The sequence below is a fragment of the Phasianus colchicus genome, chromosome 10 (assembly GCF_987193195.1).
Source record: "Phasianus colchicus chromosome 10, bPhaCol1.hap1.1, whole genome shotgun sequence".
Classification (NCBI taxonomy): Eukaryota; Metazoa; Chordata; class Aves; order Galliformes; family Phasianidae; genus Phasianus; species Phasianus colchicus.
The window spans coordinates 12190975-12218240 of NC_143445.1; the positions used below are offsets into that span (position 1 = coordinate 12190975).

Here is a 27266-nt window from a genome sequence, read left to right on the forward strand (position 1 = left end):
ATGTCTTCAGATGATCAAGAGTAAATCTTATCCTTCACATTTAAATAGGTGAAGTCTGATGGGATGAATTTCAACCCACAATTGAAATACTTCCAAATTTTTCCTGAAAAAAAGAACAAAATAATTTAAGAAATGGCTAGGAAGGCTGAAATCCGTGATAAAATCATGTTAGGCTCCAAGGCTTCAATAGCTAGCATTCTTGCCAGTCCAAATATGAGGAAAAATATAAAGCTACAAGAAATATTTATAAAAATCTTTCAAAAATACTCTCATACATACAGGAGTACTGTTTGGGGAAGGTACCTTTCAACAAGACTATTGACTGTTAAAGAGTAGCACAGAAAAAGCAATTCATGTGAAATATTAATAGGGTAACTAATTTGAGATGAAATGGAATGAGCTGTAATTATAACTATGTCAAATCCAAAACAGGAAAAAAAAAGGTCCCTTCCCCCCAGTCAAGAAAAATACTTGTGTTCAGTGGCACGCTGAAAGCTGTACTTTCCAAATGATAGTGTTAGTAAGCAAAGAAATACTTGAATAGTGTCTATTTAAAAATGAATACTCAGAATTTTCAGAAGGATATAAGGGGGAAGGGGAGGGAAGGAGGAAGAAAAAGAAAGCAAAGAATAGGTTGGCTTTCATTCTGAAAATTATGAAATTTTCTATTTTTAGCGGAGTTTCAGTGTAGGGACTGATAATGCATAATTGAATATAAATCAATTTTCATTCCAGATGCAATACCAGGTTTTGGCAAAACTTTCTTGGATATCTGAGAAGTTCTTTGTGAGAATGATTTTATCAATTGTGGATGTACCAGTAAGTGAGTTTCACTCTGAATGTCTAAATCCAGGCATAGTAGTGTTGATTCTTCATGAAGTAAATATGCAAAAGGTAAATGACTGGACATATGATACAGTTTGATTTAATCTATCTTTAAAAGTTTGCCAGATCTTATTTAGTAATCCAGTTGAACCTGGATTGAAATAATAAAATGTATCTAGGTAGGTCTGTCCAAAACTACTGCACTTATTTATTTCCATTGAAACTACAGTAGATGCGAAGAGCACTATAACACTATTTGATGGAGGAAATTCTCAGCTACAGATCAAAATTTTTCAGTGCCTTCACCATCATTAGCCAATTCATGTGGAGGAACTGATTGAGACCCTCTTCATTTTGTGATGTGACAGCTGTGCATGGCTGTCTTGATCATGGCTTGTATTTCATGCCACTGTCACCACTACTGAAATGCACCAACCACCCCCTTACTGTGCTGATATCAACCGTTTGGTCTCCATAAATGTTCACCAGGCATTGATGAATGTCAATTTTTTCCACACAGAGGGATTCAGAGAGACACCTTTGTTTCATACACACTTTAATGTCAGATGCCATTTTGTCAGACTACCACTCTGCTGCCATCTGTCACACAGAAATAATGTGTTGGAATACTGGGGGAAAAGATCAATTTCTACTGCCATCCCACCAGCATCTGCCGCTAATGTCATGGGCCAGCATAATAAAATTGGAGGCATTACTTTCAGAGCAGCTCTTGTATTATAGGCATAATCCTATGAGCACCCAAGCTCTGTTCTGAGTAAGCAGCAAACAGGTTATTTTAAGACTGGATTTAGATCTTGAATATTTGTAAGCATCATCCGTGTGGGGGCTGACAGCAGTGACTGCCCAAACTCACATCCAAGGGTATGCGTGCAGTGGTGTGGAAAGTCCTTATTCAGTGTCCTGAAGGTTTGGATCCATTTGAATGGAACTTCAAACAGTGTACAGTCAAGAAGGAAAGCCAGTTTATCCAGCCACTTAGCAGCATTGATTGAAATCTTGGTGTAGGCACTATTTGAACCGAGATTTGCCAAATATAGATTGTACGTCAACTACTAATGCCAGAAATGTGTTTACAATAACACAGTGATACAATAAAAACCAAGAATAGAAGTTTTACCTTAAGATTAATTTGAAAAGACTTTTAGAACCGTGTTTATTGCTGAACATATCCTAGGGATACATAACCCTTAACCTCAGTCCTTCTAGAGAAGCCACACGCTAACAAGCTGGAGGAACTCCACCTGGCCTCAGCGTTAGGAACTTCATGGGAAAATAAAAGTGGGATGATGTTACTTTTGTTTGATGTTCCAATGTGAAACACTCAGAGGCTCAAGCAGCTGAATTAGCAGTGGAAAAACTCAGTAATGTGCTTGCATTTACTCTCAGCTGTACTACTATGCTATTACTACATGGCATACAATAAGATCCAGCTGTCCTCAGTGCCTGAATGTGACTCGATCATAAATTATTGTATAAATGGCTTGGATAAGGATCCAATAATATTTATTGAAAGAATACCCCATTAGAATTGTGATGTCCATGCTACATATGATTTCATCTTCATGTATGGTACAGATGGTTGGTAATTTCTACTTCCTTTTTCCAGAATAGCAGAGCAGAATTTATGGTCGGGTCCCAGAATCAAGTTAAACTTCAGTGGTAAGGTAACAAATGAAAAAGACAATATATTTGTACTTGAAAATTGCATTTTTACCTTGATCACAGTACTGTGGTCCACCCATACTGCAGATTTGACTCTCCAGAGGTCCCTTTCAACTGCTACAATTCAGTGATTCTGTGAAATCATTGCATTCCAGAGAAAGTGAACTGACAAAAACATAAATATTGTGGTTGGTTTCTTTTTCTCACTTCTGATGCGTTTGCACTGAGTTTTCTTTGTGACATCTGAAAGTAGCTGAGATATATGTGGTTTGGATGTTCTGTAAAGATTGCTTTTTATCTTTCAGTCCTCTTAAATACACTAGTAATGTAAAACAAGCAACTCAAAACAGACTTTCCAAAATAAAAAGAAGTTTCTTTGAATTCAGTAATTTACTCCAACCCAAATCAAGTTCAGCAAGTTCTCTAAACCTGATGGAAACTGCTCTCTCTTTAATGGTAATCAAGTTTGGACCTTGCCAAAATTCATATTCCTAAATGAGAGACAATTATCTGGCTTCTCCTAACACCCCATGTTATTGTGCCCCATCTATTTCCAGTGCAGCAGTATGTTTTACCTGTAGCTTTCCAACCCTATATACTGTCTACAGCTGAGATATACACTTTCATATTTAATGTTTCTACTTCTCCTGTGAGAGTAAGATTGATTTAAGGTATATCTGCATTCAGAAAATGTAGGAATGTAGGGGGTCATTGACCAGACTAATTTTCAAAGCATTGCTACAACCAAACATGTGTTAAAAGGTTATTTTACTTTCTGAAAAATTATGACTCCCCTGTTTTGTGACTTATTTTTTTTGAAAAGTAAGAAGTGTCTCTCTTAATGCAAGAATGGATGTTCTCAATAGTAGTGCAGTTAAACCTTGGATTGTGATTAATCTGAATACTGAAAAGAATTTAGAATTATAAGCTTCACTATCGTGTTCAGGATGTAAGTAGAAGCAATCAGTGTGATTGCTTAAAATAACCCATTTTCCATTTTCCAATGGGAGTAGCATTCAAAATTCATCAATAGTGTGGGCATACGTTACTCAGCCAAGTAATCACCATAGTCTTTTTAGGCAGTTAAAATTAAATTTCAACATATTGTATTAAATTCTCACTAACAGAGTCTTGGACAAGCTTCTTATACAAAGAATGTAAAACATGTTAATGAATAAATCCAAATGCAAACTCATTACCTTAAGACGACATAGCAGAAGCATGAAAACAGTTAGGTTTTTTCCCTTAGGATGACAACTTCTCAATTATAAACAGAGCACTGGAAGATATGCTTAGGAGGCAGTTCTTTCAGATGAGCTAATTAAGAATGTTCTAGCTTTTTTTGTGTGTATGCCCAAGTGAACAGCACTATTGAAGCAGAGGGAACTAGGCAATTGTTAAGTACCATTCACAGTTTGTTCAGGTGGTTAAGTTCGGTTCCAAGACAATGTTTCAAACTCAGCATGGAAGCATTTAAATCAGCATAATTTTAGAAGATAAAATAAAAAAGGCAAAAAGCTCTTGAAGGCAAGTCATACCACCTAAAGGAGAAATGCAGCTATCCTCTTTAAATTGAAAGTACTCATTTAGAAAAAATTAGATTCAGTTAAATGTTTAATGTAAGATTTAGAAACCAGAGTGTTCAGAATACTTTTGTCTGCAATGCAAGAAAAAGAATTTAAGTCTTTTTTTTTTGTCTATGCTACATTTACACTTGAAGCATTGAGTCTTTCTTATTAAATATCCATGTACTCATGAAAACACCTCCCATTGTTTATGTTCATTATTTTCTCTCAGTATTTTGCTGCCTGACAAGAACTGATTGATATCGTTAGAATGACCTATGGCAGTAATCTCAGCTGGTGTATTCATCTGTTCAGGAGCTGAAAATATACCAATACAAACATTTCGTTTTGATAATAACTCTTTTTATTCTATCTTACGAGCACTAATATTAACAATCATGTAACAGAGCTGCAGATCTATAGTCTTCAGTACACAAAATTTCACAGCTGCCTTTTTCTTTGTAATATTAAAACTCAAATTGCCAGTGTTGCAGGGTAAATGTCTCTTTACTCTCTCTATGTATAGGGTAAGAATGAAGTATCTGCAATTAGGTGGAAAACTAGCCAGAATATGTTGTATGTATATGCATGTCATGTGCATTACAGAGACAGAAATAAAAGCAATTGATCATTCCAGGGAACGTGTCAAAAAAACATATGGGAAATTATACCATATATATGTTCTTTTACTTTTGTTTAATATAGCAAACTTAATTTATTCAGTCTTGTTTTATTATCAAGATGTACATCAGCCAGACATGCCATTAAAATTTAGTAGTTTTCAGAATGGAAAGAAGAATGAAGTCCCATTATTTACCAGTATTCACAGATCTACTTTGCTCATAGTATTTCTAAGCATGTACTTTCTATTGGCAAAGAAAGCATTTTGACTGGCTTGAAAGCTTAATATGCTCCCATGAACTTTTTATGACTTAATCATTAGAAATAAACTGCTTCATGATCTCTGTTACTTGATGCAAGTCTATTGTTTTTTTTACAGTTCACTCTTATTCCAGGAAATTGAAATGTCTCGCTGGCAAACCAGCAAAAATACTTTTGCAGTCATTTAGTAGCTGCAGAAAATAGCTTATCTGAATCAGGCTCTTGAAACTTAAACAATTAAATTTGGCAGTTTCCTGTTCTGAGACAAGCAGTGTTAACTAGTGTTGATGCTAATGAGACTCATTTCTTGTCCCTCAGTACATGGGTGAGTGTTTGTCACTGGAATATAAATTCTTCTAGTAGCTTTTGAAACCATTGACTAGTTAGCTTAAATCGATGTCTCACATGTATTCATGCAAGTAATTAGTAAACTTGATGAAAAGAAGCCAGTTAGAAGAGGGAGAATTAGTGTTCCTTCTCTAAAGGAAAAAATAATAATCAGACTGCTTTTATAATTAGGTACCTGAGTCTCTTTTGAAGGGAGATGATTCAAGCATGATGGCAAAGGGAGGGCTCAGTCAGACCTTGGATCGCTGTGGAACCTGGCCACAGGATCCAAACTGGAGAGTGCCAGGTCTGCCAATATGATCACAATTCTTACTGCAGTTAACAGGGATGTTTTCCAGGACGTTGCTTGGATCCTGGCAGAATTCCATGAACGCCCCTGAAGAGCTAAAGTTTCCCATTCCTACCTTGTAAAAATGGGGAATTTCTCTACTAGATGGTCTTTTGTTTTCCTGTAATTCCTAAGCCTAATGAAACAATGTTAGCAGATGAAATGGAAATTGTAGTGCAACTAAAGTCTTAATAATTGAATAGTCATGGGATTATGTAAGAAATCACCCAGGATCATGAAAAGAGAATAAAAGCCATTATGGTGGCAAATTGCATGAATGTATGATAGACATTATTTCAATTCCTGATTTTACATTGCACTCCAGTTTGATGTCAGAAATTAATTCCTACTTTTCCAACTTTAACCCAGCTCCTTGTTTGGTAAATGTGAACTGTGTGTAAGTGTGGGAAAAATGCTGCGGATTTGTTAAGTCTTGACATCGAATTTAAAGGAAGTGATTTGCTTATCTGCAGTACCTGTCACATTTTGACTTCATTGTTTCTGATGATGAAAAGTGGCAAAGGAAACTTGGTATTCAAAATGTCAGGTTAGTTCAAAATAATGGAAATAAATTAATTTTTTAAAATGGAAAGAGAACTTTTTCTCAGCTGTGGATCTTTGGATCTTTGTACTCTGTGGCAGAATCTTGTTAAAAATCTGAGGAAAAAGGTTCCTGAAAACGGAAGGGTCTTCTGTCAGTTATTTGCATCCATCGTTAACCAAGCTTAGGCTCCTGTGGAAGTGCACCATGTGCAGGTTTGATTTCCTCTTAAAATTACAACCCTTTTACCCTTTGCTTCTCTGCTTATGGTTCATCTGAAGATACAAGGTCTGTTACAGAAGGCAGGTAAGGAGATAAAATAGGAGAAAATAGACCAAAAAGGAGATATACTGAAATATTGCAGCAAATGAGTATCTGCTTCCTACAGATTCTATCTGACAACTAGAGCTGCTAACACTATTCATGTATAAAGAAGATGTAAAAGTTTCCCAGAGCATCTTTAAGAGCATTGGCCATGTATTCTTCAAATAGCAAAAGTGCTACTGCCCTGTAAGAGAACACCGTAACAAACATTTTTCTCTTTCTGTGTAAATACTGGGGTTGGTTGGAGAAAGGTACCCAACAGTGCATAGCAAATAGTGACTCAAAATGAATATTCCAATTGTGTATTTCCAAAAGATATTACAAATTTTGAAAAGCAAAAATCTGAAATAGAGGAGATTTGGATATGGATAAATATTTAAGTAGTAAATAGTTCTAGAAAGGAAAATTGTATTAAGAAAATTTTACTGAAGAGCTCTATGGATAAAGCCTAGTGAAAGCTAGCATGCCATAAGTTATTCAGTTTGTTTGTGTTGTCAGTTGCTGAGTGAAAAAGAAAGACATTTAGGGCTTAGTCATAGTGATTCTTTTCCTTCTTGAAGTTAAGTAAAAGACAAGAAGGTTGTGTTTAGCAAAACAGTTATTGAGATCAAAATGATTTCTGAGTATTTAGGGTTTTACTTTAAAAGGTAAGTACTGTGAAATGACCACATTTTTTCAATAAACATTATTCTGTTCTTATCTGTGACATTTACATTAATTCATGACCAGTTTGTACTCTCTTGCCAACTTATGTATACTAGCATAAAAATGAATGAAATCATCCAGCTAAAAACTTAGAACCTTCAGAGAGATACGAAGTCTTACTCTGAATGAATATGCTTGTGCCTGTCAGTTCTAAGGTATGTTAGTTAGATAAGGTTTGTTTCTTGTTCTGACAGTATATCATTGTAAGTGCTCAAAATGTGTAAAACAATGCACAGTGCAAGCACTACCAACAGCCCTTGCCCTTTAAAGCACTTACGTTTTCATTAGTGAAAAAATACAGTCATTAGTAGATGTGCTACTAAATATTGGCTTAGGTCTGCTGTAAGGTTGGAGAGTAGCAGTTTTGTTGTTCCACAGCAAATTCCTTGGCCTGACTTGTCCATTAGCTGTTTGATGTTATGGTTATTTGAATTTCATTTCAGTAGCAGCACGTTAATTTTTCCATTGGGTCCCTTATCATGATTAGGTTTTCCAGGTTGGAGAATTCACAGCAATAGCATTCTCTACTCTTTGGATTATTTTTTTTTCCTAAACAAAAGTGATCTGATAATCTCTCTTTCCTCCAGCCAGGATGGTTTGTGCTACTGTGTAATGAGAGAAATCCTGCATCTTCGGCTATTCATGGGCCTGAAATACAGCCTACTGCAGCTGATAAGGTATAATGGGTTTCAGTGAGCTTCAGCACCTCTGAACTGAACACAGCAGAGACCAAATATGACTGAAGTTTCCAAGTTCAACTGTAAGGTAAACTGCTGTATGGGTAATGCATGTGTCAAATATTTTGCAGCATTCTGTGCGTCTGTTTTATGTTGTTGGTTACAATGCCACAATACTCCTTTTTATATCTGAGGCTTCCTTCCCTTCTCTAACATATGAAAAGGATTCACTGGATAATTTAATCAGGTAGAATTGGAGTAGAAAACAAAAATTCATATAAAAACAGTCTGGGATCAACTGAGATAACGTGAAAAAATCCACAGGAACAGGAAAGGGTAGAATTTCCATATCAAAATCCTTTATGAGGACTATATAGTTTTATTTTATGTATATAAACATATATATATGTAGCAGAAAGAGGACTCATATTCCAGACAGAAAGAAAGAAATAGCTCCAGTCTTTTAAACACCCTGTGACTTCGAACTACAGGAAAAAAATATGTACTTGTTTTTATGTTTTTTTTTCCAAATATTAAGGGAGAGAAAATTTTATATGGATATAACAGCTAGACATTAAAAAAAAAAATCCTGTTTTAGTAAGGAGTCCTATTATATAATCCATGCATAGGAAAATGGTTTGTGTAATTTTTCATTGGAAACTAAGTACAGAAGTAAGTAAGAAGTAGGTTCAAGAGATATTCCATGGTCTAGATTATTAAATGTTAGAAGATGTAATCAATTAATTTAGCTATCTGCATGCATGGTAGAATGGGAAATGTTTGTTTAGATTCCAATTTATAGTTGTTTGTTTTATTATTTTACCCTCAGGAGGAAGCTTAAATGCTTAATTCTGCTGCTTTTCTAGTATTATACAAAGCACACAATAAAGCATAAGGCAACTTTGCCTGGTTTATAGTAGAACTTTTAATTAAATGTTTTTTTCTTTGCAAACTGAATTTAAAAACAAAAATCAGCAGTAGGAGGCTTTAACTGCACAGTCTCTCTTTTGAGTTAGAGACAAAAGCTTTGATTGGCTTTTATTGCAGGAGGATTCTATTGTAACCTCAGAGCCAGTAGTTGTAACCAGTATCAAAAGGGGTCCATGGAACCACCAAGAGAGACTCATGACAGCTAACACACAAGCAGGGGAGAGGGGAGAAATACACAAAGAACTTCTTGGACACAATGTGATTAGGTGTGATTGTTCTCAGAAATCTAATGCATGCTTATAACTTTAGCATTTATGTATAACTTCTGTCTGAAAGCTAGGTATGCACCTTAGGTGGAGTGATGCCCTGTGCATCCAGCGGCTTAATAAAGAATGCTGCCTCTTCATGCTACACTGGTCACTAGTGTTAAGAGTTTTCTCCTGTTTTTTTTTTTTTGTTTTTGTTTTTTTCCTGTGACAATATCTTTATATCATTTATATCTAAGGTCTAACTTAATTTGTTGAGAGTTTCTACTTTGTTGTCTTGTCACTTAAGCCTTTCCCAGATACTAACAAATTGCAGAATTGTTGTCAGGGGAAATAATTTATTTGCACTTTATGGTTTGGAACAAGGCACATCAGAAGCAGTAAATACCTTTGTGGATCTGGTGTTGTGTTCAGTGTTCTGTGAAGTGCCACCTCTGGTACCAGTCAGTTGTCTATGCCACGCAACTGCTGTTCTTGTGTTAATAGCTTTTGTGCTATTGGGACATTACATTAGTAATCAGACAGAAGGAATACAATTCAGTGAAAATTTAAACTTAATAGACTGAATTGTGCTTGGACAGCCTTAGTTAGTTAGTTAGTTAGTGTCTGCAGTCAAAATTACATTTGATTGTGTGAAAACTGCTTACTAGGCTGAATTTTGAAGCTACCTGTCCATTGTTTGGTCAAACAACATATAGTATATATATAGAATATAAACACGGGATGAAAGTTTTTCCCCTTACTTAACTTGGAAGTCCTAGATATATCTGAGCTTTATTAAAAACGAAGCTATAAGATTTTGACTGGGGTGAAATAATACAGGCAAATAAAGCATGAGCCAGAGACAATAATTTAGAAGCAGGATACTCCATCATGGGTGTTCTAGGAGCTGAACCAGGAAATATTGCCTCATTCCCCAGAAACAGGAGTCTGATTCTTACCACATGCTTAACCTAATTGTGCACACTGACCAGTTCAGCTATGTTTCAGACAGACAGCTAAATGTCTAGGCATGGCTGTGGTTTTCTTTGTTTTGTTCAATCTGATGTGAGCTCAGTGCTTGACAGTGGACTTCTGGATGTGAACCTCATCTTCCAGCTTTTGCAATATCTGGATTTTCAAAAGGTTTCTTCTGGGTCATGAACACTATATTTCTGCCATCCATTAATATAAAATGTTTGCCTCTTTATTTCTAGATGAATTATTCACTTGTTAAAAAAAGATAGAAAAAAAAAAAATAAATGCTTTAGAGATTTCAGCACAAAAGCAATAACCTGGATCCCTCTAGAGGCCATTTGTGTAATATTTGGTAGGGAAAAAGAATTAAACTTGTCTCTCAATTCTCTGTCTGCAGATAAAGGAAGCTTATCTATCTCCTATTACCGCATATTATCTTGCCAGCAGGTTTCTGGTGGGTGGTGAAAGCTGTGTAATTATTGTACTTGCGCTTCCTTAAACTAGCTCATACCTTTTGCTGGGTAACACAGCAGTTTCATGGTGCGTTAATTCAAAGTCTTAATTCCTCTATCCACGTTTCCTCAAAGATTGTTTTTTTAAAAAATGAGTGTTTTATGCTAAGCACTAATCAGTGCACCAGAAGGAAAGGTTTCCATTTGCAGTAGCATTGCCAAGGAACTAATTAAACTGGACAGACAAAGGGATAATATTGCTTTCCCATGTTTGCATGTTTAAGCAGAGGCCTTTGTGGGTTTGATTCTGATCTCAGGTATACTGATGTTACTCCTGAGTATGTTTGTAAAGTCAAATGACTGTAAAAGACACGACAGGCTATCGTGGTGAGGAGAACCTGCACACACAATTAGCTGAGGTGTGAGTAGTTTGGGCAGAGAGGAACAGTCCAGCACAGCAAGAGGATGAACTGAGCTTTCTAAACTTTTCTGGGATAAAAGCTCTCAGAGCACGATTTAAGGAGAGCACCTCATTGATGGTGAAACCCACACCATTGAACGCTGTCTGTGAAGAGGTTTTCACGTCAGATGCTTTCTGGGCCTGAGAGCATTGTTACTGCAGTGGCTCATTCAGGACAGTCTGCTTATGGAGCTGTGTGCTTTAACTTAAGCAACAGAGATAACCCTCATTTATCAGCAGTTCTGTGAAACAGCAGCTGTAAATACAGGGGATGAAGTGCTGGCAATAATCTGTTCCATAATCTGTTCCATAATCTGTCCTGGATTGATCGAAAAGGTTTGCCACAAAAGCATCAAGCCAATTGAGACAGCTAATCAGAAAAATCAGAATGTTTTTATAATGATCTTGGCAAAACTAATTAAGCAAACTTTGCTGCTAGTGATGTTTGCACCTTGTGTAATTTGAGTTGATTATAGACAGGTAGTTTATAATTAATGTCCTCTAAAATATTTTTTAATTCAACTTTGATACTTGTGCTGATTCTCATAAAAGTTTATCATTCCTTTCTTCTTCCTAGCAGTGTTATCATTATTATTCCACCAGATGATGTCAGGTATTAGAAAATCAATTTTAATTTTTAATGAAATTAATGCCAAGAATGGTATACTTTTATACTTACTTCTGGCACAGAGCAAAATTGTTTTTGATCATTCATTACATGCAAAATATCCCATAGTATGCCATGAAATGTAATTTCATCCACATGAGTGAGCACTGAGAAGTGCTTCTGAAGAAGTGTTGGATAAAATCACTGTCCATATTCAACTTTGCAGCAGAGGTGACAAGTATAATGTTATGATGAAAGATAAAGATGTGGGACTATACTCATAAAGGCAATTTACAAAACAATTTACGAAAAAGCAGCATATTTTTATGCAGCATTACACTATCTGGGAAAAAAAAAAACTGTATCTTGCATTCATTGTGCACTACAATATGCAAATAACCATAGGTAGATTATGCATAATCTATCTTGGTATCTGCATTGAGCCAGAACCTATTGATGGTAGGGAAGAGGTTTCAGTGGACTTTGCATCATTCTTCACTATGCTTAACTGCTTAGCTAAAGTGCCACTTCAGGTTTTTTTTGTATACTTCTTCATGGTAGAAGTTTCATTTCAAACCAGGAAGTATATCTGAAAGGAGGTGAGTTATCACCACGTATTTTTAAGCAATGTAATTCTCTTGTTCTGGCTTGATTGACCAGGTAATTGATTTATGGTTGCTTACTTTTGGCTCCTTAATTAAGTAGGAAGCAATAACTCATCTGCCAGTAAGTGGAGCTCTTTGCTAGTCCAGGGCGGTCTTCACCAGGAACTTTTTTTCTCCTTTTCCTTTTTTGTTCTACAAACTGTAAAGTTGGTATTTAGTTTTTCTTCAATCCTTTTGCAACTTCCACATTAAGTTCTACTTCTGTTCTTTATAAATCAAGCAGATTGTAAATTAGTTTATTCCCGTAGACGTTGTTTTCCTTTTCCCTTTGTTAGCCAAATGTTGTATTCACTCACCCATCCCTTAAAATAAAGGGGAGCTCTTAATACTTTACTTTTATATTTATTTTAATTTTTTATTTTTGTAAGAAATATATATTGGTATTTTTAATAAAAATGGTGCGGATTGCTATACCGGGCATTTGGGGAAGATGGAAGGGTTTTTCATGCTTTTCAGACTGTGGACTCGTTACCTACCAGTGAACGTTTGTAGTAATGGTTCCTTAGACTGCAGCACTCAACCCATTTGTACCATGATCTACTTTCTGGTGTTACAAAAGGATTACTGTGTGAGATGGTAAAGGGTCCATTTCCATGAGAATTGCTCTACGAATCAGCTACATTTTAAATTCTTTTAAACTCCAAACTATCTCGGTTAGGAAGGATTGTTAAGGGAAACATAAAACTTTCCAGTCACATATAGAGCAGAATGAAGAAAATGGTATTTATCCAAATGACATGTCAGGATTAGTTTTCTAACCTAAGCACTCGAATCTTCAGTAAATATTGGATTGAACATAGAATTATTTTGCTAATCTTGGAAGTATCCGTCTTTATGTACTTTATTAATGTTGAAGTCTTGTTTATTTGTGCTGGTATGTGTTTTACTTGGTATGTTTCTCCATATATCCTGCAGTTTGTTTAACAAAAAGTGTTATTTATATTGATTGGCTATTGTTTTGTCAGCCAGCTCTCTGAAGGTGCCTCATTTTGTGCATGGTATTCATGTTGCAGTGCTTGCATTTGTTCCCTCTGAGCCTGCCTAGCATTATTCCTGCCCCACAGTTCCAACTAGTATTGCTCTCCTATTCCTGAAAGAAGAGCAAGACTTTTATGGCAGTCAAAAGTGCTAAGTGTACATCCATGACTAAATAAGGAAGGACAGGAAGATGCATTCTGTCCTTAAATGTTCTTGTGTGTTTTTGTGTTCTTGCTGGAAACTGCTCTTCTCCTGCTGCAGGGGCAAATTAAGCTGGGAAATTCACTTCACCTTGGAGATGATTTCTGGCAACTCCATAGCTTTGAATTGAATCACAGAACCATAGAATCATTAAGGTTGGAAAAGATCTCAAAGATCATCTAGTCCAACCATTTACCTACCACCAATACTGCCCACTAGCCATGTCCCTCAGTGTCACAGCTCCACATTTCTTGAACACCTCCAGGGAGAATGACTCCACCTGTGCCAGTGCCTCACCACTCTTTCTGAGTTGTTGTTTCCAGTATCCAGCCTGCACCTCTCCCAGCACGATTTGAGGCAATCACCTCTCATTCTGTCACTGTTACCTGGGAGAAGAGGCCAATCCCCACCTCATCACAACTTCCTTTCAGGGAGCTGCAGAGAGCAGTAAGGTCTTCTCTGAGCTGCTTCTTCAGACTGAACAATCCCAGCTCCCTCAGCTGCTTCTCGTAAGACTTGTGTTCTGGACCCTTGAAGCTGAAAGGAAAGGGAGATTTCCAAGAACATTTCAAAGAGTTAAGCACCTTTCTCAGTGCCTCTGATGAATATCAGCCAGTAAATTAATAGTCTTACTCATGTTAGTAGCAACAAGGCCAAGAAAACAGAGGAATACACCACCATCCCCATTGTATAGGTGAAGGCATAGACTGTAAGATACATTAAGTGAATTGCTGCAGAGCTGGAAATGTATTCAGCTGTATTGTGCCCAAATAGTATTCCATCAGACCTCTCACTTTTGCACTTTTTGAACTTACTGATGTTATGAGCCATATTCAGCTTTCCTATTCTTTCATTGCCAAGGACAGTGTTCTTCGGAATTGCTTTGTAATTCTATGTACTTGGCCAGACCTTTGTAGCTCTAGGAGACAGATTCAAGCAGAACTCAAAAACAGATCTGCTTAGACTAAAGCCTCAAATTCTTTAAAAGGGGAAAATTATGAGGAAATGGAAATTAAAAGGATTTGTAAACCAATGACATTTGGCTATGACAGTCTTTGCAAGATGTCTTTTTTTCTTCTCTGATTAGTGTTTTAGTCTCCACAACTTTCTGAGCTGCAGCAAATCTTGCAGGTCCCAGCTTCTAGCTCAGCCCACACTGTCCCTGAAGTGTATTTAAGCTTTTTCACCTGAATTTGCTTAGCAGCTCTCCAGAAACTGTGCTGCCTTCTCTCTCTTTCCCCTGACCCACCGACTTCTGAAAAGAGCATGACAAACAATGGAAAACACAAAAATTTAGCAGTTTCAGTGCTCTCCTTGTAGAGCGTCCTTCTCACATGGGAAGGTAGAGGGGATCACTGAATCTGAAGAAAAAAGTGCTCCCTAAACAAACAAAGAGAACGGCTCTTCAAAGCCATAAGGAAGCTGTGAAATGAAGGGGAAATCCTGTAATTTTGAAGTGAGAGTGGCTCATACCAGCTTTCAGCAGTACCTTCTGTAACCTATTGTGTTTCCTGGCCTCTGCAGAAAGCAAAACTCACCTCTGGTTTCCCTCAGGGACTGATAGTTTTTCCCAGCACAAAGACCTATTTAATTTAGCTTTTAGGGGCTTTCATTGGTGCTTTGAAGTCTCTCTCTTATTCAGAAAAAATACAGTTGTATATCTCTGCAGAATCACATCGTTTTACTGCTGGTACCGCATAGCGAGACTGCATTTTAGATCACTCTCAGGCAAATCTGTCTTTTACTCCATATAAAAGAAAGGTCTCTCATAAACCGCAGCTCAGTTCAGAAACCTACTCAGAGACTGCTGCCTTTTAAAAGCAAGGGAGGCAGCACATAGTTTCATTCAATCAAAACAAAACGAAAAAAGGAAACAACAAATCTTCTCTGAAAAACCACTGTATAAGTGCAATAAACATCAGGGTGTCAATAACCTAAACCCCTCTCAACCGTGTGTGACTTTGTTAGAGGATTCATTAGTTAAAGTTAATGAGTGCTTGCCCACAAACTCTTATTTTCATAACTAATGCACCAGCACTTGTCTCAGAGCATTAGAGTAACATTACATTAGCAAACTGTGATTTATTAGACTATAAAACGAAAGCAATGTAAAAATTGCCTAGAATGGATCATTTTTTTCCTTAAAAAAGGGTGCAGCCATGGTATCCAAATCAGAACCCCCGCTCAGGGACATGATTTAGAGGACGGTTGTTAAAATTAGGGTAGTGTGGTTAGGTCATGGTTGAACTTGATGATATTTAAGGTCTTTTCCCACCTGAGCGATTCTATGATTCTGTGATTCTATACCATCTAGAGCATGCTGGATTTTACAACTGTATGTAAAAGTGCACTGTCAATTTACATGAATGTTGCAGGAGGTGTCAAAATTCATTAAAATGAAGATAGGGGCAAACTGACAAACTGCATATCTGTAAGTCTGACCAGGGAGAAGCTTAACATAAACTTTAATGGTACAGAGCAGAAACTGCAAACAAAAAGTGGTTAAGTGGTGTGGTGGGTCATTGCCTCTTTCTGCCATGTTTTACACCAGAATAGCAGTTGAATTGAACTGGTAAGACAGAGAATGGAGCTGTATTTCACAGGCACCCAGTGCACATAGAACTTCTTAAGACAGACTCACTTTGACTTGAGTCAATCTTGCAGGCTTAAAATAAGTAGAGGATCGTTTTGTAGTTCAACGTCTCTGTGTTGCAATCAGGCCTGGAGAGAGTCTCAAACGTCTGAATCTCTGGAGCCATCCTGAATCAGTGTCCCTGCAGGAGAGGCAGTTAAGTACAGAATGCTGCTCCCTGGGCAGCCAGGCGTTGGAAAGAGAACAATGCTGACAGCCCTCATTGGCATTAGCAGTCAGCACCAACATGCCTGCTCATAACTAGCTGCTGGTGTAAGCACTTGTGTGAAGTACATACCATACAATAGCCCATTCCATAGGACAGAGGTGTATACCCCAAGAAAAGGTAAAATAAACAAAGATACGGAAGTAAGGAATTATTTTGTCCCTGCTCTTGTGCTGTGATGTAAACAGCCCTCAAGTAGTTTAAATACACTGCTTTGCTAAGTAGTTAGATATTTAATGGTTATTTTTGTGGGTTGGGCTGTTGACTAAGTGTATTCTCTGGATGTGCTGCAATTGCTGTCTGAGAGAAAGATTAATTCCTAAGTACGGCTTCTTCATACCGTACAAACCATGGTAACAGGTAATTGGGGTCAACTTTGGTTGCCCTATTGAAAATTTTAATGTAAGAGCTTTGAGTAAAGGCTTCTTTCTGAATCTCTTGTAAAAATAAGTTTACAGCAAACCTAATAAAATAGCAGGCAGCATGAAATTTAAATCACAGGGGAAAGTGTAAAAGAGTTAAGTTTCTACAAGCTTTCCAAGAATATAGTGGAGTTATAAAGAAGAGGACTGCACTAGCCTTATATATAGTCAGGTAAAACTATTCCTGAAGAGATGAAATATATTTAACTTAAAATTTGTGAGTACTTTTGGAGAGTTCTACTGCTTCAGTGATGGTTATGAAAACAGGTTCTTAAATAGGTAGCATGAGATCTACCAATAAACTCAACAACAGACATTTTTTTGTCTATTGCAGAGATGAGACCAATCCTGGTATTTTTAAATTACATGTAGTAGATTGAAGAGCATAGGCAGGTAGCTACCTACATCCACAGCTGGCTGTCTTCCTTCCGTCCTATCATCTTTTAAGCAGTAGCAGCAGTTTGGGAAAAAGAAAAAAAAAAATAAATTCTTTTGGGAAAGAGAGGACTAATAAATGAGCTCTTTCTGCCTTCCTAAGTGTTAGGAATGCTTTCAAAGCATTCAGGACAGAGGTGTGGCCCAAGGGGATCAAGGGCAGTGGCATGCAGCCATCTATGAGCACCAGAGCCTGCAAGCTGCAGTCCTACAGCCCAGCTGAGAACTGCCTCTGCCAGCAGTGCTTTGCTTCAGAGAGACATTTCCTTTAGGACTTCTGTATTGGGATTAAAGCTTTTTGCACCTTTCATCTCAGCTTGCAGAGCTGCAAGGAATTTGTAGTTAAGACTCTAAACTACCTACAACACGGGAAAATATCAGTTCTTCTGAGCAATTTTAATGCAACTTCCTAGGGTGCCAGTGTTGCCACGGTGATGATGTTGTAGAGCAGAGAGTGGTGAAATATTGGAATATGTATTTGGGGGCAGATGGCCTGCAAAACTGCACTTACTACGTTTGTCCCTTAGAAATTAATTGTTGTTTTAGAACAAGTGGCTCTTTGACTCCCTAAGTGTATGATTGTGCTATTCTTAATGTGAGCTACAGGAACTTCAGACCTGATACTGCAAAGCTGCTTAGATGGAAATCCACCCCTGTTTTGCATTTAATTTCCCTTTGCACTGAGTGAGTAAATGAGAAGGTGTATTTGAAGAGTATATAGCATCTCAGGAGGTGTGCACACCAGCTCCCAACATGAAATCGAAATTCATGGGCAGCGTCCAGCAACATCAGGACACCTTTTACATGTGCTGTCAGTTTATCTCTGTGGAATACATCTGTCGAGATGTCAGAGGACCAGATTTTTTGTAGAATTCCACCATACAACAGTTACCTGACATTCATCCAGAAATCCTATATTCTTATATTCCCCAGCTCATGGAGAAGTGTCACTGAGAGCGATGGCAGGGCTAAAAACACATTAGTCCCCTAATAAATCTACTTGGAAAATGGTTAGGCCTAATCTGATCCACTGAGCTCAGTACAGCAATTCCCTGGGCTGACTGGATTTGCAGTGCCTCCAAATGCAAGCACAGATCATCACTGATGCCTCAAAGCAGTGGCACATTCAAATCCTTAGTTCTCAGTTACAGCCAGTTAGGGATTTTTTTAGGTTGTATTTATTTTCTTCTCTAAACTTTAATAACATTGAAATTTTGAGAGTTAATCACTCAGGTTGAATTCCTGGAAGTTTTCATTCAGGAATGACTTGAAAATGTTGATGCTGTGAAACCGGATCTTCAATCTAAACAGAGCTCAGTTTCAAGCAGAGTAAGTATCTCTATCCATCTGGGTATAACTCATGATCTTTTCCCTCCTGACACTGCAGTGTCAAATCCATCCTCTCTCCCACAGTCGCCGGTAAGCCTTTGAATCATGTAGCAGGATCTGTCCTATTGTTGTCCTAAGACACATGTAATGTTATCAGGAGAAAAAGGCTGTTACTCACTCTGGGCTCAGAGTGAGCGGGGTTTTTTTGTCACTGCTCTTGTGTTGTGCTGTAAACAGTTCTCAGGTAGTTTAAATACACTGCTTTGGTAAGTAGTTGATATTTAATCATTATTTTTGTGCATTGGGCTGTTGAATAGGTGTAGTCTCTGGATATGCTGCAACTGCCGTCAGAGAGACAGATTTTACAGCCATAGATCTTCTGTTTGTCTTTCACTTTAGCAGGAACCCTTCGCAGGGAAGGCAGCCCAGGTGTCCAGACCCAGCAAGCACAGCGTTTCCATCAGCTTTCAGGGAGCACGACCAGTTGGAGGTCATACATGTTTGTCTGGGTAGGTGTGTAGACAGTAACAGGCATTTGCTGGATTGACAGGCGTAGTTGAAATACTATAGTGACACGGTCAGCTTCATTTGTTTTCTGCCTTCTGAACACATGGCTATGAATAATATGTAGTTTCAAGCTTTGGGGTTGTGCTTTTGGCTTGGTTTTTTGCTTGTTTGTTTGGATTCTTTTAACGGAGGAAAACAACATTTGTACAGTGTAGATACATTTTGAAAAACCACAATAAAATGAAAGAAAATCACAATAATTATAAAGACTGACTAAAGGTCAAAGATAGGGTTGGTCATTGTCATCACCCAAGCTTGCTCTGTAGTTTTCCTATGGTGCGTCACAGCTCCTCAGACTTACACTGGCCACTGTTTGTCCTGTTTGCGTGATTGTCTTTCTCCATGTCTCCTTCTTTTTTTAGAAGTCCTGAGTCCACAGCTACACAAAGAAATAATAGATAGATAAACATTAAGACTTCATATTAAACGTAGGGCTGTTTTTGATCTGTAGTTAGGCTGAAGTAATCAGACCGAGTGTGGAACTTCCAATTTTTTTGGAGTTTTGTTATAGTGCCATTTTTACCATTTTTAAATGTGTTTTTGGACTGTAATTCCAGGAAAAAAAAGTCTGCAATTCCTCTATCATTGGTCCACGTGATCTGACTGGAGGATCCATAGGAGTAATTTAGCAGCTAGTACAAAAAAGCACTCTTAGACTTGTTCAGACTTTGGTACATGGGCTTTGGATTATGACAATGTAGTTATTGGATTCAAAGTAAGCTTGTGATCAGATAATATTACCTTTACATTACCCTTTTCATTTTTCTGTTCCGTTTATGAGGAAGTACAGTGAAGATCTGGCTATGAGGAAACTTTGGTTCAGTATTTATTGAAATAAGAAAAACACCAGCAAAAATTTTATCATTCTGATCAGACCAAGATTATGACGAAAAGTAATTGGTTATATGTGTTACCCATCCTGTATCATTATAAGATTATGTAGAATGAAAGCAAGCAGTTTAAAGAACTTGAATGACAATGAGTATAGAAACTCGCAAACCAATTTAAATCTTCAAACAAATAAAGGGTTGTTCTGGCTTGCTCCATTCTGAGCAGTAATAAAGAGTACTGCAACTAATCACTCTGTCAGTAAGATCTATGCAAGAGAAAAATTATGCAGGATACCTCTCACCTCCATCCAAAGCCAGAAAGCTTGGGAAAGAGCTGAGCATTGGGACATCCTCACTTGTTCAATAGCAGCCAGAAGCTGGAAAAGAAGAAAATGTTGGCACAAAGTGTGAAAGTCAAACTGAACGTTCAACAAGCAAGAGTGTACAAGTGAAAGTGGGACCCCCACCAACCACAAGGCTGATACAAAATGGAGAGATTAAGCTGTTGAAGTGTGGGCTGGCTCTCTGACGGGAAGGCTGTATCCTCTCTACCCATGCTTCAGTAGAAGAGCCCATGGTGTTTTCTGTACATTGTCCTATCCATTTCTTAAATGTCTCTAATGAAGTTGTCTTTGGTCCAATGAAGTGAAAAGTTTCTTCTTAAAGAAGAAGGCGAAGCAAACAAGCAAGAAAACCAGCAACTAAAACCCACAATAATAGGATTTAAAAACAAAACCAAATGAGTTTATAGTAACAGACTGGCTGCTAACCTTCCTGTACACAGATTCTTCTGATTTGTTTTTGGAATATGACACTAAGCTCTGGATTTCTTCAGAGAATGCTTTGAGAATTTTACTTTCCCTATCCTTTATTACAGGATACAACATGCCACAACTCTCAGATCTTGTTTCCTTTCACTTTCTACCTTCATTTGAAAGACTTTGTCCTCCTGGCTCTTCTGCACTGTATTCCTTGGCTGTTTACAGTTGTTTCTCTGTGCCAAGATCTTTTCACATAATGTAACTGAATCCATGTGTCTACTTCATAAAATTCAATACAAATCTCTGGCACATGCTCTCTCAACATCCGCTGCTACTTCAGCATTTTTTGTCCCATGCATTTTTTACAAAGCTTTTGCAGCTCTGCATTTTGGCAATCAGAAACAAAAGCAGCTTCTTTTCTGCTGTAGATTTCCAAAAAAAGTTCTGAAGTCTTGGTTTCCAGTTTTTTCATTCAAAGCATGATGATAACCTGGCAGTTAAATGTTTTGTTTTCCTAGTTCCTCTTGTTTTCCATAGGAAAGCTAAAGGTTTGAAGACAAATGTCTTTTTTTAAAAAAGTATGGAAACTCCAGAATTTTGCCTAATGCTCTTCTGCCCTAATCCAGTTTATTTGAAGTGCAGGTGGGATTGGAAGCTTGTACGTGGTTAGAAATGTTCTTCTGCCTCTTACTTGGTAAGCTGTGTGAGACTGCTGAAGAAGTAGTGTTGTGTTTGTCCATCACATTTCAAAGAAGCTCATCTTGTGGATTCAGAGATCTGCCAGCTTTCTGCTTTTGGTTTAGACAGAAAAACCACAGCAGTGTTCAGCTTTGTACAAGTCAAAGTTTATTCAGTTTCCTTATCTGAAGACTACAATTTGGTTTATATGCTTGTGACACAAAGCTATATTTTCATGCATCCTTGTTCTGTGACCAAATTCTGTAAATGGCAAAGATCAAGCAGTAAAAGCCATGTGAACAGTGTTCTTCTACTGCAGTAAGTCAGAAAAACTGAAAGCTGTAAAAACTGAGCTAGAGAAAGGAGCAGTGTGGAAGTATGAGTGCTTCCAAAAATATTTAGTGAGAATGTGTTTATACCGTAAATTAATTTCAAACAAAAGCAATTTATCTTGTCTGGACAGTCACATGGAATGTAGTACAAATTAAGTAGAAAAACAAGAACAGAATTCTTGAAAAATTTTTCCTACTAAAAAGTTGCATTGGGCACTTTTCTATTTTAGGACAATATTTAATTGGATTCTTTAAAACACACTGGCAGGACAGTCATTTTCTTACCAGAAGGTAACAGCACTTCCAAAAAAGGTTCTTTCTCCGTTGCAGCTGCAGGAACTGTTACTATGTAGAAACCAGCAAAGTCATTAATCAAAACAAAAATAACAAACTGTTACGTAAAGCAATAATTCTGCCAAACAAGCATTTTGAGTCTGTCTAAAATGAATGATCAGAACATACTACTGTGTTCATGAGTAATAAAAACTTGGAAGGGTACATGTCTCGCCTAGTAATTTTTTTTTTGTTTTTTCCAAACATAAAAATAATTTCCTTCTTAAAGAAATTTCTTTTAATCTTTCTGGTTATTGCAACATTTCCCTTATCAGTGCCTAACTTATTGTCCACTGCAGCAGAGCACTGAAGATGCTGAAAAGGAGAATGCCAATAGGAAGCTTCACAGGAGGTGTTTGGTATCAGTAGGTGTGTTGCTGGTAGTAACCATGGAAACTTGTTTAGGATGACCTCTTATCTATAGAATGAAAGCAAGCCCCAGGAAATTTAGGCTGATTCATAGGGACAGCTCAGATCTTCATGTGGCATCCTGTTAAATTACATAAAATGTCACTAGGGAGTCATTTAAAAGTGGTTGGGATGATGGAATTTGAGGCTCTCTTGTGGGAAGTCTTCTGGTAGGAGGACGGGCTCTGTTGCTCTTGGATTAATTTCAGATAACATAAATCGCAAATGTTATGATTCCATTAATCTTGTCGTGTACCAGTAGCTTTCTCAGTTCAAGTATCTACATGCTTTTTGAGTCAACACTGAAAATCCTTATTCACTGGTGATAGTATCACTCTTCTTGAAAATCCTAATTGAAGCAGGAGGCTTTTCAGAGAGTAAGCTACCATCATCCGCTTTTAACAAATATATGAACTAAACAGATCTTTCTTAAGAAGAGACCTATAAGTGCAGCTAAAGCAGCCAATTTTCTCCTAACTTACAGTAAGTGGGGGAGAAGAAATAATCTAGTTAGAAATTTGAATTTGAATAAGAAGTTATTTGGTTAGAAATAATTTAATAGTCATTCAACTACTAATTTTACATTTGCATTCCGTTTTAGATAGACTGAAGAAAAAGGAACACAAGGAGTAAGTAGATGGAAACAGAAAGTGAGTTTTAGCTGTGGATGAGTAAATAAAAATACATTGAAAGCTGGCAAAATGAGGTAAGACAATATTTTAATAAGATATACTGCATATTGCAATAAGCTTGTCCTTCCATCCTGGTTATATTCTTCTATATATTATGCTCAGTTTGATTTTTCTTGGTCACCTTTTCTCTTGCTATCCCTTTATTTAAGGATACATTTTTAAGCAGCACCCTTATTTACTTGTCATTCCTGCTTTCCTAAGTAGATAAGAAGCCATGTCACTTTTCCTACTCTTTCAAATTGTTACAGAAAATAAAGAATTATTTTCTAATTTCAATTGTAAATATTTTAGGCTAAAGCAGTGACTGAAAACAGATTACATCCCACATTAGTGGCAAAAAGATAATACTCTAAATTCCTTTATCATATTAGTGACTCCTATAACACAAACATTATAATCAGGTTGTAAATATTAATGTATACAACATTTTCATTGTATTGGGTGTGTGCAAACAGAGCACTCTCAAAAGGATTCCTAAGGCTTTTTCCTCATTCACTTGAAAAATACTCAAAAAAAAAAAAAAAAAAAGAGCTTGCTCCATTCAGTATGCATACTGGTGTGCTTGGTGAGCTGTCAGGTGGCATTCTCATGAATGATAACTTGCACGATACCCTGGCTAGAGAGAAAAATTCCTCATGTTATTTTTGGAAAGTGAGGTGATAATGAAACAAGGCATTTCTTTGAAGAAGCTGGTAGACATTTTGGACATTAGCCCACTTTTTTTGTTGTAGGTCTTTCTTCTGATGACACTAGTGATCACTTGCACAAAGTCTTCCTTCTAAGGTTTTTTTAAGTTAATTTTTATATTGATTAAAAGAAGCAGAGAGAAATCCTAAATGGGTGACTTTCTAATTCATGCTTGCCTTTAAAAAAATGCTATGTAAAGTGCATTTGTATGTAATAAGATTATACTTGGTTGAAACTGATGGGTAGAAATACCATCTCTATCTCTACCTCTTTGCTGTCAACTTTGCTCAACATTTGGAAACTAACGACCTGCAAGGGCCTCGTGGAGTTATGTAGGAATCAGCCAAGTGTCACAAGTGCTGTCTGGCTTGCACGGGTCCTTCGGTCCCATAGATGTGATTTAGGCAGCCCTGAACCTGCTTTTACACAACATTTGTTGTGTCCATCTCTAATGCTTCAGATTCATCAAATGCATAATTGGTATAATTCCTCCTTGAGTCTTCTTACTGCTTGTTCAGTTTTATACAGCTCAGCAAAGCTGAACTCTCTGACTGAATCTAGAAATGCCCCAATGAATAATTTGAACTTTTTTTCTGAATACTTTGAAAGATTATTTTCTGGTATATTAAGGAAAAAAAAAAGATGTTGCATTCCTGTGCTCAGTATAATCCACCTGTGACAGGTCTTTGTATTTCCACTTACATGCATTTAGCTTCAAATTTGCACAAGGATACTCTATGTGACAAAAAATCATTCTGCTTTTGAACTTTCCTTGACTTAACAAAAGCTCAGTTAAAAATCACCAATAGTCTGAGCTCACAAATACAGCAAAGACTGAGTTCTTCAGCTGAGCTGTACTCAGCAAGCTCCATGGTTTTCTCTGAGTTATGACAGTGCAGAAGTGGCATTGACTGATAAAAGTCTATAACCATTTATTCATAATCAAGAAATCAAAATAGTTTGTTGTTCAAATAAATTTAACAAAGCACTGTTGCTGTCAATTCAGTTGCTTTCCAAGCCATTTCTAAATGAACCAATTTAACAAAACATACATTTGTCCTGGAGAGAACAGCCAGGAAAAAGTAAATGAACAAACAGATAAAAAGCACCAAAATCCCTTCATGCTATATAGTGATGAGGCCAGTTCAGACGAGTCATGGATGCATTTATGAGCTGTGAGGTCGGACCAGCTTGACTCAAATCAGAATTCTGAGAATGAATTCAAATAGATATTTGGGGGCTGTGAACTAGAGTGTAATTACCTGTACCAAACAACACATTTTGGTATTAGTGTTATGGCATTAAGCACGTTGAAAAGCTTTCCTCATTTTTCTGAGTGTAATTTGAAAAGATTACAGCCATCATCACATTTATGCTGCTGCAGAGTAGTGTTTAGATGTGACTCTAGAAAAATTCTCATACGTTGCTTTACTGGCGTTGTCTGCCAGTCTCCCTATAGATCCTGACAAAAGTGATTTTCATAGACATCACAAGATTCGTATATTGAATATACAACATTTAATTAAATGTCAATTTAAGTATTATTTTACTTGCAGTGTTGTTCCTGCAGTTTCCTTTCTTTGGCTCTCTTCCTCCTTAGTAATAAAGACACCTGTTGTTTTGGCAGAGAAGCCAGTAGTGCTTCATGCAAAGTTTGAAAGTGCTTGAAAAAGTGTAGCTATTCCTGTGGATCACCAACATACTAATTGGAGGTTCCATTTCTTCTTATTCTAAGAAGGTATTAGGTCTAGAAAATAAGCTGTATTTCATTGCAATTTATCCCAGCTTTAGAAGATGAAGCATTTCTGCAGTGAAATTAATCTTTGAATACACATGCTATTTTTTTTTCTTATTAGAAGAATTAAGTTCTAGTAGTGAAAAATACTATAAAGTATGAGAGGGCACTAAAAACATGGTCTTGAAAAGAATGTAAATCAATTTAAAACCAATAATAAGTTTTCTAGTTGAGCTGTTTATTGGCACTCATTAAAATTTCATGGGAGAATATAAACACCAGTTATTTCTGTGCATCTGACCATCAAATTGCAAGCTCACACATCAGTTGGAATAATGAAGTTCAAAGCACATACTCGTGCCTGTATGACCCAATTATCTGGAATCTCAAAATACTTTGTTAGTAACATAGAAAACAATACATTTCAAAAAAGGCTATATGAAGTGAATAAAAGCAGGTTAAGAAAAGCTGGCTGTTAGATTACAAACTGCTTTCTTAATTGAGAAATCTCTGTTGGTACCATTTATAAAGAATCTTCCAAAGGTATTTTACTGGCTTTCAAATCTGCAATAATTGTGACGCCTTCAGAACAGCTTTTGGTCAGTCTATATACTGGATGTCCTTGTACATAACTGTGAAACAATGCTCTGTGGAAGAATAGGTTTTGTTTTGCTTTGTTTTTTACAGGAGTGTTGTTTATTGCTTCCAAGATGCACCTCGTCTTGCTAAGGTCTATGCACTTACAGTAAAGAACTATTCAGTATGCTTTAAGGAAAGGATGCTTTACAGCCTGTGATTGCAGATGGCTTCTGGCTATTAGCTTTCAGTATGACTCCACGTTGTCATGATTATATGGCTTGTTGCATTTCCATTTTCTCAGTGTGGATTTGCTAATTTACAGAAGGAGGAATCTTTAAATTCTCAAGTTTATATGTTCAGTAAAGGTTTGCTAAGGTCAAACATGTATTGACACATACTGTCTCCTCAAAAATTTATTTTTGCTCTTAAACTTCACAGTTTTAGCTATCCTTCTTTTTTTCTTTTTTTTTTTCTTTTTTATTTTGAAATACATAAGACTGGTTTTCACTTCAAAATCATACAAAAAGGGGAATTCTACATGTTTTCAACATGAAGTCAGAAATCAAAACTATTTTTCCTATGTCTGAAGCCAGGACAGATAAGAATCTGAAACCTGTGATGTAACTCATACATAACCACTTATATTTGCAAACTGATGAGTTTTCCATACACTTTTCTCTGTGCTTTCTGTAACTCATATTTAGCCTCTGACCTTGTCTTGCTAAAATGCCCCTTTATTGCAGAACTTCAGTTTGTGAGGGCTCACCACCCTTTTAAGATGTCTTTCCTTTGAATGATGATGACAGTGTTGCTGAGTCTTTGTTCTTTGCTTTGTGACATATTTCATGTTAAATAGCTGCTACCTGATATGCAAATTCTTCTGTATGACTGAGTTAAATGATTACTGCCTGAGACTAAGTAAATCTTGTGTGACCTTAGGCAAGACACTTCAGTTCTCTGTAACAAGCTTCTGTGTTTGTAAAATGTGAATGGCAAGCATATCATTTATTGCTTAAGTAGAAAACAGCAGTAAAGGTTTTTGCTTCTTGCACTATGATAATGTGCACCCAGCAGGTGTTACTGTTTACCAGGAAAGAAATAAATGAGAACACTCCAGCACTGAGTATGTGCTCTGTATAAGTCCAAGACCAGGAGAATTTTCTACCTATGCACAAGTGTTTCAGCTTTTGAATCCATATATAGAGATTTGGGAGTTTGCTCATTAT

The 27266-nt window shown here is 36.9% G+C and overlaps 1 long non-coding RNA gene across 2 annotated transcripts in view; it reads left to right on the forward strand.

Moving 5' to 3' along the window:
* The first annotated feature begins 7251 nt into the window (after window positions 1–7251).
* Window positions 7252–27266, forward strand: part of LOC149916608 (uncharacterized) — a 61718-nt gene continuing 41703 nt past the window's right edge. The window contains exons 1-2 of one of the 2 annotated variants that reach the window (XR_016469457.1): window positions 18748–18947; window positions 22949–23053. This is a non-coding gene — a long non-coding RNA (uncharacterized LOC149916608). Of the gene's footprint in view, window positions 7967–18747; window positions 18948–22948; window positions 23054–27266 lie in introns of those variants that run through there. The other variant, XR_016469458.1, reaches the window with a different exon arrangement.